Raw genomic sequence first — 17,717 nt, 5'->3', positions numbered from 1 at the left:
GTGATTTGAACACAGGAAAAGAGCATGGAGTACATGAATGTACCATTCCTTCTGCTGGCAGAGGGGAAGGAGGCGTGAATTCAACTCTGAGGAACGCAGACACTGCCGCCTCCACCAAAGGAAGCAAATCCCTTCCTCATTCCCACTTCTGGGCCACCCATTCATTTGTGCCAGCAGCAGCAGCATCTGTGGGATGGAGCCACAAACATTTCCAGTGATAAAAGTAATCCACACCAAATGAACAATTCCCAAATCTGGTTCTCTGTTCACACAAAGGGCCTAAGTACAACATCCTTTGGGGGTAGCTCTACTCCAAAAAGCTTCATATGCTCTAGTACCAAACAGCTTTAAAAGCCTTACATGCTTTCCTTCTTGTCATTTATCAGACAAGACCTTGGGGACAAAGGAACAGCTTATGAGCCATAATTCAGCACACTATCCACATTAAGTGGCACTCAAAACATCTCTACCCAAATCACACAGCCTGCATTAAAGAGCTCAGCACTGAGATCCACAGGATCCACTTCTGAATGAGGCTTGCATTGCTTCCCCACTTGGTGCCAAACTTTCTCCACTTGCAGAAAATAACACATAGTATCACCACAATGCTCTGAATCCTCAACAAAAACACGAGTGAAAACACAGACAAACAGCTGCTAGAGCTGCAACCACAGCACAATAAAACATCTACGTGACACATTCCCCATTCAGAAAGATCTCTGCTAGCATTTCCTCCCTCCTTGTAGAATTTCAGGGATTTTTTTTTTCCTGATCACCAGGAAACAGGCAGCCTCTCTGCTAGAGAGTAAAGAGCACAAAGAAAGATGTACAGAAAATACTTCTCAATGACAGGTAACAAACAGTAACAAATGTACCCTCAGTTCCTCTGTTCACTCAAATGACAAGCTACCTCTTTGGGACAGGAGCCAACACATCTTTGTGTTGACTTCCTTCTCCTCTCACAGCAGCTGGAAAGGGAAATGGGAATTTCATTGGGAAATGAATGGCCTCCTGGTGCCCACCAGCTTCCCATCACATCTCAAGGCACGACTCACATGATCAGTGCCATTCACAAGAGCCACAACAAGGCAGTGCCATCCCCTCTCAATTACTGTGCTCCCAACAGCACAACACCTGCATCCTGCCCAGCAGCACAACTGAAACCACGTGGGCTGTCATTCCCTGGCATTTCACAGGGTGGCTGAGTGCTGCCAAATCCCAACAGAGAGACACAAGTCAGGCCAGCAGCCTGGACTGGAGCAGCACTCTGGTTTATGTTGTGAAGCTCGAGGAGATTAACGTTAATTACCCCCATAAATGACCATGAAAGAATGTAATTTCTGTAATATATCATCAGAGGCACAAGCAGCACAATGTTCTGGCAGAGCAGCAGAAACTGGACACGTGCTGGTTGCTCCATGACTTGGAGGGCAGGAGGAAGAGCACTCCAAGCTGTGCAGCACCCACCTACACAGCCCTGCCTTGGAGCCCTTCTCTGCTGAATTATAAACAGACCTGCCACCTGAACGTGGCTGCAGGGATGCAGCTGTGAGTCAGGCACTGATTCCCAACACTCTTCCAAATCCACTTACTGACTGCTCTTTCAGGGGTGGCAAGTTATCTGCCAGATTGTCTTTTTTCCACCATAATATGGGGTACAAAAATTAAGTATCCTGCAATCCAACAGCAGGCCTGAGCAGCCAACCCACAGAGATTTTAATTGCAAATGCTTCCCTTACAAGACATTGCAGCAAGGACATGCCACCCATTTGAGATGTACAAATCAAATCAGGTATTTGCTTCATTAACATGTAATAGATCCACCAAATCAAACTGATATATTCATATATATGTATGTATTCCTATGCATGTATATTTATATATACAGATATATATTGAAGTCAAGCTTGGAGTGATGGTAATACAGGGAACCATAATCTATGTCCCTTCTGTTAATCAAACCTCAGGAAAGAGGTGGATATAGGGTCATCCAGGTATCCAGATGGGGACAGGTAAAACAATAAATGTCTTTGCAACAAATGCAATCAGACAGCCAAATAAACCATAGCAGGTAAATAAGTGCATCACATAACTTGTATGCCCAAATGGTACACTGGGCAAAGAAAACATCATCATGAGTGGCCTTTTGTATTTTTCTAAAGCAAACCCTATTAGTTCCTCCATCTGAGCAGTTTTTCTGAGGTGTCTGATAAGAGCAAGAGCAGGATGTAAGGATAAACAACTCACCTGCATCTGAAACTGGACAAGAACAGACTTGGGACTCCAAACCCACAGCAATTCCCCACACACTCCCTTAGAGAGGCCAGGCACTAAATTAACAACACTGTCACGTGGTATTCAGGCTACTAATTTAAAAAACAAAAAGCAACACACCAAAAAACCCAACCAACTGCATTTCTGCTGATGTAAATTTAAAATAAAATTCTCATTCTAGTAAAAATCCTTCATTTTCAGTGACAAGCAGCTCATCACATACTCAGTCTTGATCCAAAACAAATTATTCCTTAGTATCTTGTACGCTCAAGAGAAATAAGTTGGAAGGAAGGATATGGAAATCCAAATCTATTTCAGGAGAAAATCAGTGCTCCAAGGAACTGGTGTAGAGCACCTGAGCAGAACCCTGAGAGCTGCAGCTCTGATCAGCTGCTGACTGTTCCAAGGGCTCACAGAGATCCTTGACCTCGCTCAAAGTGCAGCCCAGGAGCTCCACAGCAGGAAAACAACCTGTGGGGCTGGTGGAGCAAACTGGAGTGACAGAAAGAGCTTCAGGCATCAGCTTCCACCCAGAGGACTGGCTCCAGCACCAAAACCCTTCCAGCTCACTAAATCTGTGGTCTAGGAAAACCTCAGCTGCAAGGAAAAATTTAAACTGTGATTTATTTAACAAGACATGGTAGAGTTTCTGAGTGGTCATTTCAAAAATGATCATTAATAAAATAAAGTGCTGAATTCAAACCTAGTTTGCACAAAGGCCCATTTCAAAGCTTTCAATTCATCATTTATTTAAATGACAACAGATCCACTCAGGCCAAGAACATCATGAAGCACAGTTCTGATTCTTCAGTCATCATGGGAAGTGAAAAATCATTTTGTCCAGGTTCTAATTCAAATAGCCCTCTTTCTTCTGCACTCAGCTGAAGAAGAGAGCAGCTCCCCTCTTCTTTATCCTTATCCTGCCTCCATCAAGCAAGGAATGTTTCCACAGTGTCAGGAAGTTTTTGCAAATGGTTACAGAGGTTTGGCATTATAGGCAATGACTGGAGCAGGGACTGAAAAAAGGAAAAAAAAAAAATTAAAGAAGAGTGTAAATACCCTCCAAAGCTCTGTTTCTGCTCTCTCAGGCTCCAAAGAGGAGAAGGAGCCTGTTCAGATCGCAGCAGCCAGACGGAATCACTCCTGCACCATCACCCACTGCCTGCCCTGCTGATTTGCAGGGAATTGCAAAGACATGGGGAATTTTTTCCAGTGCCTGCCAGGAATCTGTAACCCAGCAAAGGGGATGTCAGGCTCGCATTTCTCTGACACAATCAGACAACACAAGTAATGGTTGGTTTTTTAGCTTGGCTGAAAGACATTTACCCAAATAGTTAACCTGAATTTGAGCAGCCCTACAAAAATATGCTAAAGGTAATACATGGCAGAGGGATACACTTTCATCTTTGCCAGTGAAGGAAATGCCAGTAATAATAATGTGTTCAAGCACATCAGCAGCTCCCCCACAACCACTACTCACACTACATTTAGTACAAGAACTAGAAAGCAATGGATTGAACCACAGAGACGAGCAGAGAAGCTGCAAATAACACTTAACTACAGCCTTCAGACAGGTTCAGTCCCACCACAGGACACAACTTCAGCCCATTACACTCTGAAAAAGACAGACAAAAAAAGCTAAAAGCTTTTCTCCCCACAGTTCTGCTGCTTAACCCACAAAACACAGTCACAGGTGCCAGCGCTGGTGACCACAGGGCTCTGACTCTCAGTCCTCATCCCCAGTACATGACACTCCTCCCTCCTTTTGACAACTGGGGCAGTGAAAATTAAGTGCTCTCTCCATCCTACACAGCCAAAGAACAAATGTGCTCTTCTGCAGAGGCAGCAGTGAACGTCCAGAAGGGTCTGGGTGTCCTAAATCCCTCACCACCAACGCTTGGAGACCTGGAACCAGGTTCCTCACAACTGCAACTCCTCTCTCCCATCAGATCATTGAGTCCAAGAGTTAACTCAGCACCATTAGCCTTCCCACCTTGGCCCAGAGAGGCTGAGGCAAGACAAGCTCAGGGAGCTCCTTGGGTGGTTGAACCCACCTGCAGTCCCTCCCAGCCCCTGAAGGGACCTGCCCACCACATTCCCATGCGCCAAGTTTCGTTTTTACAATCTACATCCTGCTGCTCACTGCCTTTCCTCTTTTGGGGATGGAAAGGGCCCTAAAACCCACGGTCATGGCCAGGTCACAGGAGAGAGACAGTGATTCCTGTCCTTGCCCCTGGTGGGAAAACACCCAGAGAAATGTAACCCTGCCAGTGAGTAAAAGCTGAAGTGAGGCTTGGGCAGTGCTTTCACAAAGCTGACAAACACACACTGCTGCAGCACGTCAGTCTGAATGCTCTGGCTTTGACTTGCCCTTTTTTGTTGTTTGTCCCCCCCAGTTCCCCTTGTGTGAGCATAAAGCTGGCTGCTTCCTGAAGGACTTCCTAAGCACAGCTCTTGTGCCAGCCCAGCTCCCTCGTGATAGGGATGGAGCCTGACACGCACTCCCATCCCAGCTGAAGCTCTGTGCTGCTCTTCAGCACCCCTGACTCTGGAAAAAAACATTTTCCTTCTCCAGCTTGCTTGCAGACAAGGAAAGGAAATAAAAGGAAAACTGAATAAAAGGATGAAAGGACATAAAACAAAATAGAAGTCAATCATTCTGCTATCTGCTATTAGTGCACACTCACATTTTCCCTGGAGCACTTGTGTTTGAGCAGATTCAGTTTTAAATCCAGATTACAGTGCACACACATGAGCCTTCCTTACAAAGCCCTGACCAGGAGTAGGAAGATGGCACCAAACCAAACAGCTGGTGAAGAAAATTCTCACATCACAATGACCTGAATTTGTCTTCTTAAGATGTTCAAATTAATGTATTTGAGCAGTCTAGGCTGCACCTGCATTTCACTGCCTGGGATGCAATGCAAAACTAGATCAGGCTACTGCTTGGAAAAAGAAACCAAAACAAAACACATCCAGATTAGAGCTGCTTGATAACATGTCCCTAAATTCCTGCTTCTGGCACACAATACTGTGCTTTACACTGCCACTGATCTCTGAGGAGCCAGAGCTGAATCACTGAAACACATCAAATAAATCTGTCACAGGAGCCTCAGAGAGCTGCAAACTGAACTCAGCTCTCCAGTGCAGGTAGATATTACTCAGCTCATTTACTATCAGCAGCACAACACAGAAGGAGCAGCACAAACATCACATTTAAGTCCATTTGGCATGACTGACCAAAAAGGAGGAGCAACAAATTTGAGGCTAGTAAGGCATTAAGAAACAACCACTTTGCTTTTGATATGCCACTACAGCTGCAGGATACTTTTGGGACAACACCTGAAACACTTGGGCCACGCACACAGCTTGAAGGCAACCCAGCAAAACTGTCTGTGGCCTGACAGAAGGAACTGAAGAAAAGAGAACAGGGTAAAAATGAAGGAAGGGCTGCTGGAGAGTGCAGTCCCTGCAGAGGACACCAGGGTTCCACTGCAGACCTCCAGGCAGCAGCTTCACCACTTCCCTGGGGGCCTCATGGGGCCACTGGCCACACTTGTCACTGCATCAGAGACAGCCACAACCAGAGCAGAGGAAAAGAGCAAAGGAGGTGCCCAGGAAAGAAATCTCCAAGGCAGAAGGTGTCACGTGAAAAGAAGCACAGAGCCTGTAAGAACAATACTGAGTGTGATGCTCCAAGGGAAGACTGGTGTGACAAGGCAGATTTAAGGCAGTCATGTCCCACTCTGGCTTAATATTATAAAAATCCTTGCTGAAAATGCCTAGGGACTCATTCCCATCCCCCCAGGACTCCAGTGGTTTTGGTAGTTTGTTTAAACACAGCCTCCCCACACCACCACCTCCTAACACCTGAAAATCACCACACTGGAAGAGAGACTTGATGCTTCACTATTCTGGAAAAGAGGTGCAGTTTAAAAGTGGAGATTGGAGGGCTGCTTACTTCATCAGATATTCGATTTTCTTAGATCAAGCAGATTTTGGTGTCCAAAAGCAGAATGAAAAATCTCCATGGGTATTCTTTTCTCCCTGCCCCCCTCCTTTTTTTTCAAAGGCTCCTGTTGAGCAATAGATTTCCTGTGATTAGCTCACTTAGTGCTGATTATAGCTCACTTCCTCCCAGGGATTAGCAGAAAGCAGCTTTCTGACAAGTTTTTATTCAGATGGTGCTACCTAGCCACAGCTTCCTGCCCCATCACTAACAGCCTCTTAGTTCAGCAGCTCAGCAGCTTGAAATTATTTCACTGCTGCAGAAAAATTCACAAAACCAGCACATCTCAGACTGTCTTCTCCACGAAAAACAAAACAAGTCTTTTGGGATGTCTAGCTTTCCAACTTGAAGCATTCGGATCCACGAGATTTATTTAATCAGATCCAAAAAGGAGTTTTTTGGAACAGAATGAGACTACCTTCAGAGAGTGAAAATACTTATCTCATCATTTCAACTGAGAAAACCGTGCAAAAAAAAAAACAAAAAAAAAAACCAGCAGAGGCAGACAAAGAATTGCTTTCTTGCAGACTTGGCAAACATAGTCCTAGATCTTCTGCCTGCCAAGAGAGGACTCGTGCAAAAGCACGGACAAGAGTAACTGTGATAGTGGCCAGAAGAGGCAGCGGGATCATCTGCTCCACCTACGGCTCTTGGAAACACCCGCGGCCACTCCAACGTGGCGCTGGGAGCCAGCCCTCCTCTGGAAAAGCAGGTACCCACTTCCATGGCATGTGCTGGAACCTCTCCTTCCAGCTTTAGGGGGACTCAGAAAAGAGGGTTTGGTCAATGCCAAACCACACACCCGTGAAAACCAAGTTATTTTTATTTAGCTTTTCTTTATAGGGAGCGCAGAGGAACCTACGCGGACCTAAAACACTCTGACCTAAAATACTCCAACCAAGCTCAGATTTACAACCACAAACAGGCAAGACACTCACTCTTCAAATGAGAGAACAGCTGAAAAAACCCCAGAAATAAAAAATATCTGAGCCAAACCAATCTGTCATTAAGATTTACAAAGGGACACAGTAACCAAACCAACTACCCTGAAGTTTATAAACAGGTCAGGTCCCTCCTTCCCTCTTCACTGCTACAGGTGGCAGAGGAAACACATAATATTCCCACTCTTAACGAGGGTGTAGGAGAACCTCAGCCTGACTTGGCAAAATCCAACTGGATGACACACAGAACATTCCCAGCTAAATTCTTTCCAATTTCTCTTTTTCCAACCCATTAATTTCCTTACGATTTTTGCTGAGTCACACAAACAGAAGGAAAACACAGCACAAACAACTGTTAATTGCCTAGTGATAAAGATTTAGGGGAAAAAAGAAGATAAAAATCACAGTTGAGTGGAAGGAATAAAAAAAGCAGAGAGGAAATGATCTTTAGCACAGAAGAAGGAATAGCCAAAAGTGTAATAAATGTTCTTACCATGAACTGAGTTATACAAGACAAATGTTTATTGAGGGGTATTTGAAAGGGTTCCTAAGCTTTCCTAAAGGAAAATATTCTTCAAACCCATTGCCAAAGTCCATTACAACCTGAAGCAATTATTGACTCTGTAAGGCACTGAGCAGATGTGCAAAGTCTTGCACCAAAAATGAGCAACTGGGCTGCAAAAATGTCATTTTTGAAATCAAAAAGGGATCTCAGTCTTTTGAGGCTGAAAAAAATAAACAGGGAAAATCTGGGTTGGCCCAGATGTGCAAGAGTCCTGGTAAAAACCAGTAAGTTATAGCTATCAGTAATAGCAAATTTAAGCAAATTAATGATATTTGGCTCACTGAATGCTGGGGCCACCTGTAAGCTGTGATTCATCTTCACTTTGTCCCTTGAACCCTGCAGAGCACTCAACACGCACCCAAGTCATCACTTCTGCTTCAGGAAATAAATGTGGCTCTGCTGAACTGCGGTGGCATTTCACCACCAGCAAACCAGGAACCTCTTCTCTGCTTTATTGCCTCTGAAAGACCTCAAACACCACAGGTGACAGCACCAGATGGGCCTCAGAAGTGACTTCAACTGCCCTGATTTCCCATTTCCCCTAAATTTGGCAGGAAAACTCACTTTGGAAGGCAGCTGATGAGAGCAGCACACAGGAACAAGCCAGAGGGATGTGCTGATGGACACAAAGGCCCATTCCCACCTTTCTCTGAGGCAGCCCTTGCAGGAACACAGAGGTCTGAGGAGTGTGGTGGAGGAGGAATGAAACCAGGAGGGATCCAAGGGATCCATTCCCAGCCTCTGCCGCAGGGCTGGGGAGTCGCCGCCTACCCACCAAATTCAGGCCACGCTCTGTTTTATCCAGCCCACAGCCAGAGTTTTCCTTCAAGGAACCACTGTGCAGAGATGCACAATGATAACACGTGCTCCAAGGTGTTTGAACCAGCCTGCTCAGCAATGAACAAGGAAATTATCCTTCTTCTGCCTGCTGAAAATCCTGAGTCAACTAAAGGCAGACAAGGCAGCCGGCGGCGGGCGCAGCGCATGCAAATCCGCCAGTCGAGTCGGGGTGTTTGTGCTTACTCATATTTCACCACCTAGCAGACACTTTTCAGCCTTTATTTTTATAGCTGAGGTTTTCTAAAGATCAAAGGAGAATAGGGAAAAGGGCAAGTACGGAAAGTTTACAAGAAAATTAAAAAAAAAAAAGTTTGCATCTCATTGTTGAGATTCTCTCTTAATTAAAGCTGACATTTACAGGCAGGGAGGGACCATACATTCCAGAGCAAAAGTTATTTGACTAAAGGCTGTCCTGCATGAGGCACCTGTACAGCTTGGTACATTTCTGTGTTAATAAGAGCATTCCCAGCTCTTTAACCTAGAGATTCACCATGCAACATGCTCTAAAAACCTCAGGCTGCTGGCAATGTACAGAAGGGTCACCAGTAACGCCAACACAGAATGAAAGTGCTTTTTAAAGCTTTTTTTTTTAACCACTAGAAATAATATTGGGCAATGGTAAGACAAGGCCATGGCCTCCCCATCCAGATTAGAGGTAAGTGGAAAAAGAAGAGGTAACATGAAGTGTTTATGGGGGTGGCAGAACCTGTAGAATCCAAGGGTAAGGGATCTGGTACTCCTCCATCACACTGGTAGAGCTGCCAAATGTCAGCTAAGGGAAAAAGGAATAACAAGGAAGAAGACAAAGGGGAAAGATGAAACATCTCCCTCCAGAAAAGCTCTCTTTTTCACAGGCACTCAGAACAGAGCTCTTTGTTTCTCTCTAGTGGCTGCCCAAGGCCTGCTCCAACCACAGTCACCAGAGGACACTGGGAACTTCAGCTCAGCACAGCAGTCCTGGGGCCAAACCTTGTTTCTTCTCACAGGAGTGCCAACCTGCCACAAAATGCCACAGGGGGAAACCCTAAGGGACACCAGGACAGCTGCTGACCACACAGCCACAGCCCCTGGGAAAGGTTCAGCAGTTTGCTGAAACCCCTGCACGACACAAGCTCAAGGTGCTTCTTTTCTCACAGCCACACTGGACACAAAGAGCAAAGGCTTCAGGAAATCAAATGCAGGAGAGGAAAATACCAAAAGCACCTGAGCATGGCAAAAACAATCCCACTCCAGAGATGGCTCTGGTGGACTCAGCTCATTCCCCAAGTGTATTCCAGCAGCACCACACTGAAACTAGAGACCATTTCTCCTGGGAGAGCTTTATTCCATTTGTGTCACAACAGACTGGCTTCTTCACACATGGAAACTTCTGCAGGGCTTGGGTTCCCTGCAGCATCCCACTTCTGCACCAGGAAGTTCACTGCTGATAGCTGGGACAGCTGTTTGTGGAAGGGACCACAAAGCTCAGCTCGTTCACCCCCTGCCATGGGCAGGGACACCTCCCACTATCCCAGGTGGCTCCAAGCCCTGTCCAACCTGGCCTTGGACACTCCCAGGGATCCAGGGGCAGCCACAGCTTCTCTGGGCACCCTGTGCCAGGGCCTCACCTCCCACCCAAGGAAGAACTTCTTCCCAATATCCCATCCAAATCTGTCCTCTTTTATTCTAAAACCATTCCCCACTGCACTGTGCTAAAAAGCCTCTCCCTCTTTTTTGTAATCCCCCTTTAGACACTGGAAGGTCTTTCCTGGAGCTTTCCCTCCTCCAGGCTGGAGACCCCCTCCTCTCCCAGCCTAGATCAGAGAAGCTCCAGCCCTTGGAGAATCTCCACAGTCTCCTCTGGACTTACTTGAACAGGTCCACGTTTCTTCTGCTGAGGACTCTGGAGCTGGATGCAATATTCCCAGTGGGATCTTTTCATTAAATGAGAATGCAACACAGGAAGGATCATCCCAATACTTCCCTGCCAACAGCAGCTCAGGATGGAATCAGATCTTACTAAAATACTCTCAGAGCTTGGTGTGCTCACACTTCTGCACCAGTGCTTCAGGACTGCCACATCTTCCTTACACAGGTGAGGTTTGAAGTTTTACAGATTTGACACAAGGACACAACCCCTCATTTTGTTTTTTCTTGGCATGTTTAGGTCTATTAGGAGAGGTGAAGTACCTAGATGAGGTATACAACCAATTCTGCAGCCAGTGCAGAGGAAGGCAGTGCAGGCAACCCCTTCCCCATTATTTCAAGACAAAATAAACAGTACAGTAAGTACAGAGCTCAGTTGCCACAAATTCAAATCATCCTGAATACTCAGACACAAATTTTGAACATTAGACCTGAATTCCTCAACAGAAAAACTAAATATTGTAATCATGTTTTCCTTAAAAAAGGGGGGAAATGAGCAAGGCACAGGTGTTCTGGAAATCACTCACTGCAGCTCACAGCCCAGTACTCCTGTTGTGACACTGCCAGAGTTTTCCTTGTCTGCTCTTACAGATTTTCTACTTTAAAATCACTTACACACATACAAGCAACACATTCACTTACAGCTTAATGCAGCAAATTCCCTGAAATCTGGGGTAATGTCCTTGTATGCCTTTCAGGGAGCCAGAGCACTCACCTGGACACTGGAAATAACCATTTCCACTTAAAATGTTGGCTGCCAGAATGAGTTTTTAAACTAACTTTCTGATTTTTCTTTTTTAAATCATTCCTTGCAAAACTACCTCTCTCACTCTTCTTGCCTATAAACGGGTTTTTATCTGAAGTGCCAAAGAAAAATAATCCAAATCAACTAGAACTGTACACAGGCTACACATCAAAATATATTAAACCACCAGAAAAAGCCTGAAACTATATAATAATTCAAAATATATAAATAATTCTTATGCTGATGTGGAAATTGATTTTTGCCAAGCCTACAGGACAAGTACAGAAGCCAGTAAGTAGGGGAAAAATATGAAAAGCCCCAACATTTGTGTTAATATGACTACCCCATACACTACTTACAATTTACAAATCAAATATATGATAAAAATGCCCTAAACACAGATATGTAATAAATGTACAATTCTTTAAACACCAATTGTGAGTGGTTAAATGAATTGAATTTTCAAAGTGACTTAATACATCCCACCAATATTAATACACTTTGAGGGAGTTACTATCCATGGCTGTTTATATAGGATGCAGTAGGTACCACAGCCACAAAAATTTATTGTACAGCTCAAGAATGAAATACTTTTTAAAAAAATAAAAAATACAAAATTATGAACACAGTTACCAATTGAATAGACAGAAGGCCTGTGAAAACTACAACCAGCACCCTGGGAATCTGAAGAGCTTCCAAAGGAAGCTGTCAAGTTAAAATAATATTGAAACAGTTGACAAAACATAATACTGCACTTAGAAAGGTGCAAAAGACTTGAAAAAAATCTACTTGTACTGTGGTACAAATTGTGAGTTTAACACATAAGCATAGGTAACTGTGCCTGTTCATTAAACAGTGAAAGGCATTCCTATAGGCAGAATTAGAAGATTTCAGTGAAATATGACAGAGCAGGAGTAAAGCTCCAGAAAATGTATTTTCATGAGACTCAGGCACTGACACACCAAAAGAATGCAGCTCTCAGACCTTGCTCCACCTTATTCTCTTGCCCCAATAACAACTGTGCAATTCTACAGCAGATGAAGATGTTTGTGAGGGTGAGACTGAATTAATGTAAAACAGACCTCCAAGAGCAATGTCTGACAGCCACAGAACACAAACTCAGTGAGGTGACAACACTGAGGTGTCTGCCCATGATGTCCTCACACACAAACACCACCCCAATTCTGAATAAGAGCTGTTTATTTTAAAAGAAATAAGAGAGACAGCACTTACCTAAGGGGTCTAATTCCATTGGAAGGGGTGCATGATGATAATTATGGAAAAACATCAGACATCACAGCACTGCCATCACCTCCAGCCTCACTGAGCCCTCATCACAGGAGGGTGAGGGGAGGCAGCACTAATAATCCATTCCTTCAGCCAGAAAAATACAAACAGCAGCCCAGGAAAATCCTGGGGCACATCCCAGCTCCAAAAACCCATTTAACAGAGTGCTCCCACTAAGCTGGTACCATCACAATGACACTGTAGTCACCACATGGGGCAATCACATCACCCAGCACAACAATCTGATGCCTTCCAAATCTTCCTCTTTTTATTCACAATACCAGTAGCTGCTACAGGCTAGGGTGAACACAGAAACAAGGGCATAAAACATTCTTGCTGGGCCAAATTAGCATGGCAGGCTTCCACTTTCTGTGCTTATGAAAATCCAAATGCATATATTTTTTAATTTAAAAAAATTTATTCTCTTAATAAATTTTATTGTAACTAGGGAAGAAGGTCATCTCTTTAGAAGTGGTCAGCTTTCCAAGAGTTTGTCATCTAAAGGAAAATTTTCTCAGGTCCTTTCAATTGTTAAGAAAACAGGAAGCAAATTTCAGTAAGCCATTTCAATAGAGTAAAACAAGAGATAAAGATCTCTATTAAACTTGGCAGCAAAGACAGAGCCCACAGAGTATCAGTCTGAGCAGCCCCTTGCCACCAGCCTGTCCCACTCTGCTCACTGGGGAATGACCCATCATCCACTGCCAACCAGCTGTGGCTGCCCCATCCCTCTGGAAGTGTCCAAGGCCAGGTTGGACAGAGCTGGGAGCAACCTGGGACACTGGGAAGTGTCCCTGCAAGTGGCAGGGGGTGGCACTGGATGGGCTTTCAGGTCCCTTCCAACCCAAACCATCCTGGGATTCTACAGCCAGGTGTGTGTGAGAGCAGAGACAGCAAGTGAGAAACCAAAAGAAAGCACTGATGGCATCCTCATCTCATTTAGCAAATTAAAAACATGGCCAAGAGAAAAGGGCAAGAAAGACCCCAATGCTGAGGATTACTGACAAGTTATTTGACCAAACCCTTCAGGGGTGGGCAGCAAAAGCTGCTTCACTAGTGCAGGATACATGGTCACACTTGTTAAGCAGAGCAGCCTGGAATGAAAGTCACATCTACTTCAAATCTTGACCAAGATCCTGGAAACAAAGAATTCCCCAGTTCAGATGTGTTTAAATTTAGAAAGCTGCATCTCACTTTGGTCCATGGGCTTCAGAAGAGCTGAGGAAGTAAAGTGCATCCACCATCAATCTCTCAGCCAAGCACGAGCAGGCACAAAGGTGCTGCCAAAGACTCACAGCCAAAGAAGGATCTCCAAGGAGCCCTGCCCAAAGTGTTACAAGATAAAACTCAGTGCCAACCATGAGTCTGACAACCTACCTCTTAGCAGCAATGAGGGAGTGAAAAAAAAAGAAAAAAAATAAAAGAGTCATTTAAAACCTGATGGTGTTAGTAAAACTTTTGTTTTGCAGGACTAACAGTCATCACTACCACAAATGAAACCAAAGTAAAAATCATTTCATCTCAGTATTTTCACTTATCCTTCATTCTTTCCGTTTATTCCCTAACCCTTCATTCTAATTCTTTTAAGGCACTAAAATTTTATTATATGACATGTTCCAAGTTGTAGTCAGATTGATGTGGATGTATAGGTTGACCAGAAATCTTAACTTTCCACAGCAAAACTCCATCCAGGTTTACCAAGACTGAGTACATTTCTTTGTGCTGCAAAAAGAGTTTCCAGCATGCACACAACAAGCCAAGGAGAAGGAGAATTATGCCTCTCAGAAGTAAAATATTTTACAATGGAATAATTATTAATGAACAAGGAAATAAAAGACATCACAACCACACATTAAAACACAGAGCCCTGCTTGTGAAGAAACCACCAAACCAGCTCTACTGAACTATCCTGAATTTTTATTTTTCATTTCCAGCAGCTACCTGGGAAAATAATCTACATCTAAAAATCTCAACACCAATTCCCTCTAAAAATATATCTATAAAAATACAAAATCCCTGTAAATAGGCCCAAAAGGGCTGAAAAGAAAAAGCAATGAGTCCTCAGCCAACACATACTCTGGTTACTGTAAAACAGTCTCATCCCAAAAATCAGGAGGAGGTACTTGCCTGAACTTCCTGGCTGGAGCAGTCAAGGCTCTCTGCACCACAAAGAATTAATTCCTAAGCTTGGGCACTGGTATCAAAGAGCCTTAGCACATTGGCATCAGATTAAAATTAACTGTTCTTGCTGCTAAAGAGCTTTCAAAATCCCCAACTTCACTCTTCTCTTTGCTTTTTCCACTGAAGGGGTAGAAGCAGAAAATATTTCACACTTGGTGATAATGCCCCAGCTCTGACAAATCAAAGATTTCACATAATTTATTTTCATAGTAGTGACAGCTAGCACTTCACACATTGGCAATAAAAGGCTGTTTCAAAGCCAAAAACCATTTAACAACATTAGGGACCTATTTGCTACGCCACAGAAAACGATGGCAGTATTTTGTGAGATCCTGCTCATTTTTGTGTGTTTGATCTGAAGCAGCATTCCCAAAAGCTCAGCAAACACATGAAAAAGGCAGGAGGAGCAGAAATCCAGACACACTCCCAGGTTGTTCCAGAGCTTTAGTGTCAGATCACTCAGCAACACTCCCAAGCCAAGTTTAACATCAGGGATTCCTTTTCCAGCAGTCAATTCCCTGCTGTGGATCCCCACAGAGGGACTTTGGGATGACTGGAATAACTGGTTTGGGGCCAGGGGAGGGCAAAACCCAAACTGTGGCTGGTGCCACCTGCCCAGGTGGCCCCAAGTAACAAATTCATGGTCACGTATTTTTGCCAAAATTAATGCCAGCAGGTGGATTTAATGCCCTGGTAAAATCACAAGCACTCAGCTTATTTAACACAAGTAGAAAATACCAAGTTTGCCTTTTAAGTAATGGGTTTGAATTTTAAAAGTTGCTCACTTTCAAACATTAAGATACTTTGATTTTATTATTTTGGTTATTTTATTTGGGTTTATTTTATTATTTTGGTTATTTTTCAGGGTAAAACAGATAATTCACAAGCTGAAGCCCCTGCCAATGAGCTATTTCCACAAGAATCTGCCCAGCCAGGTCCTGCCTGGAGCCCAAATCCCCAGATCCCTTTAAACAGCCTTTTGCTGCAGACAGGCTTAGGGGAAAGATACTGCCATTCTTCCAGGTTCTCACTTTACTGGAGACCTTTTCAAAAGGAAATGGGTTAAATATTCAAAGGTGATTTTAAAAAGCATCTTCCTGAAGCAGTTTTTTCTTGCTCTTGTCCAGGAGATACCTCTGCTAGCTAAAGCAGTTCTAAAATGACTGTAAATGAAAAACTAATGCAACGTAGTGTAGAAAACATCCCACTTCTAAAATAAACCCCACAGTATCAGATAACTCTAATTTTTCTCGTTAAAGAAGCTGTGGGAAAGCTGACAGTGAGTGCACACTGAGTCAAACATCCAGCACCTAAAACAGGAAGCAGAAAACTTTAGGGGGGAAAAAAGAAAAAGTAGAAGTTGAACTGGAAAAACTCTTCAGTGTATTTTCATTCCTCACTACACCTGCCAGCTGCCCTCACTCTGATTCACATGATGTTAAATCCCTCTCTTAACACTGAGCACCACTTGAAGCACACTCACCACTGCCCCAGTAAGTTGGCTCCTTCCCACAGCTGCTTCTGTGTTAAATCAAACTGCAGAATTAAAAATAAATAAACCTGTCTTATCAAAATAATTCCTTTCAAGATATAAAACAACTTTTGCTAATTAGCTGAGACAACAGCCCCGACCTAAGGTGCAAATATCACTCAGCTTTGGGCTACACCAACACCAGTGCTGGGCTCAGATCTTTTGGGAAACAATGATATGTCAATTATACAAAGCCCCCAGTATTTCCATGAGTATTAAAAATACTGTATTTCCCTAGTAAAATGTATTCATTCAAACAATTTTAAGCACCACTACATCGTTAGAGGCTGAAGATTTTTAAAAGGATTTTCAAATTCACAAACAGAAATTAGATATATCCATTTGAGAATTTCAAAATCCACTTATTTTGCCCAAAGGTAAAGAGCTGCCTCACCAATCTTTGGAGCATTTCAGTGTACTGTAACCTTTAGAGAGCATGAGGAACTCCGACTATGAATTCACAGTGCATCTAATCCAAATTTATCTCAACAGAAAAACTGAAACTCAGTTTTAAATAATCTTCTTAACACTTACATCCCTGCCTACCAGGTGAGACATTTTCAAAGCCTGCTTAATCCCCATTTCCAGCTGAGAAAACAGAAAGAAGCTGAGAAAACATTAAGAATGATCCACTTAAAAAACCAGCAAGTCAGATAGAGAACTAGGACCAAACCCAGCATTTCCAGCTCTCAGTGACACTATATCAGTGAAAATACAAACACTGAAGTGTGTATTTTCCCTTCAAAGGAAACAACTTTAACAGCTTTAGGTAAAATTATGCTCTGAGCTCTCACAAACCCTGAATAGTGAAAGAAGGCTTGAACTAAGCTCCATTTGCACTTCACACCTAGTGGGTCACTAGGAGATTTCTTCTCGCCTGAAAGCGTCTACTACCTCTCACCACCTGCATTTAAATGCAAATAAGAGCTTTCAAAAGTCTTATCAAGCTCGAGACACAGAAAAGCAGAGCACGATAAGAATCCTGAGGCCTCCAGGGAACACTGCAGAGTTTCCTCGCTAAAATGAACCAGTGCCCTGCTCAAGGGCTTCTTGTCCTTTGCCCCCAGGTGAGAACTCTGGACTCCTGTGTTCCCCACCTCCTCCTGAGAGCTGGCAGGAGATGCTGCTCCTCCAATGGTGCCTTCCTGGTCAAGCTGTCCTTGCCAAGAGGGAGAAGCAATCCAGCTCGGCATTAACTGGACTTTTATCTTTCCTTGGAGCCAGCCTGGCAGCTCAGCCTGGCACCCAGCTGGCTGGTTCTCCCTGGGAGGCCAAGTGGCAACCTCAGCAGTGGCAACCAGGTCCAAGGCACCTGCAAAGGTTCAGTCCCTGGCACTGCCAGGGCTGGCACAAAAACCTTTCCAAGAGGACACCGTGCCCTCCAAGCCCAGGGCCAGACACGTTTTGTTCAGAGGAAAGGAGACTCAGGGGTGCCCTCA

At 44.0% G+C, this 17,717-nt stretch overlaps 1 protein-coding gene across 1 annotated transcript in view; it reads right to left on the bottom strand.

Moving 5' to 3' along the window:
- The window catches only part of PAK2 (p21 (RAC1) activated kinase 2), a 42,252-nt gene that overhangs the window by 21,465 nt on the left and 3,070 nt on the right, over positions 1-17,717 (bottom strand). The window lies entirely within an intron of this gene.

Source organism: Haemorhous mexicanus, chromosome 10, assembly GCF_027477595.1.
Source record: "Haemorhous mexicanus isolate bHaeMex1 chromosome 10, bHaeMex1.pri, whole genome shotgun sequence".
In the NCBI taxonomy this organism is placed as follows: domain Eukaryota; kingdom Metazoa; phylum Chordata; class Aves; order Passeriformes; family Fringillidae; genus Haemorhous; species Haemorhous mexicanus.
This window is presented reverse-complemented; position numbering and strand designations above follow the sequence as displayed.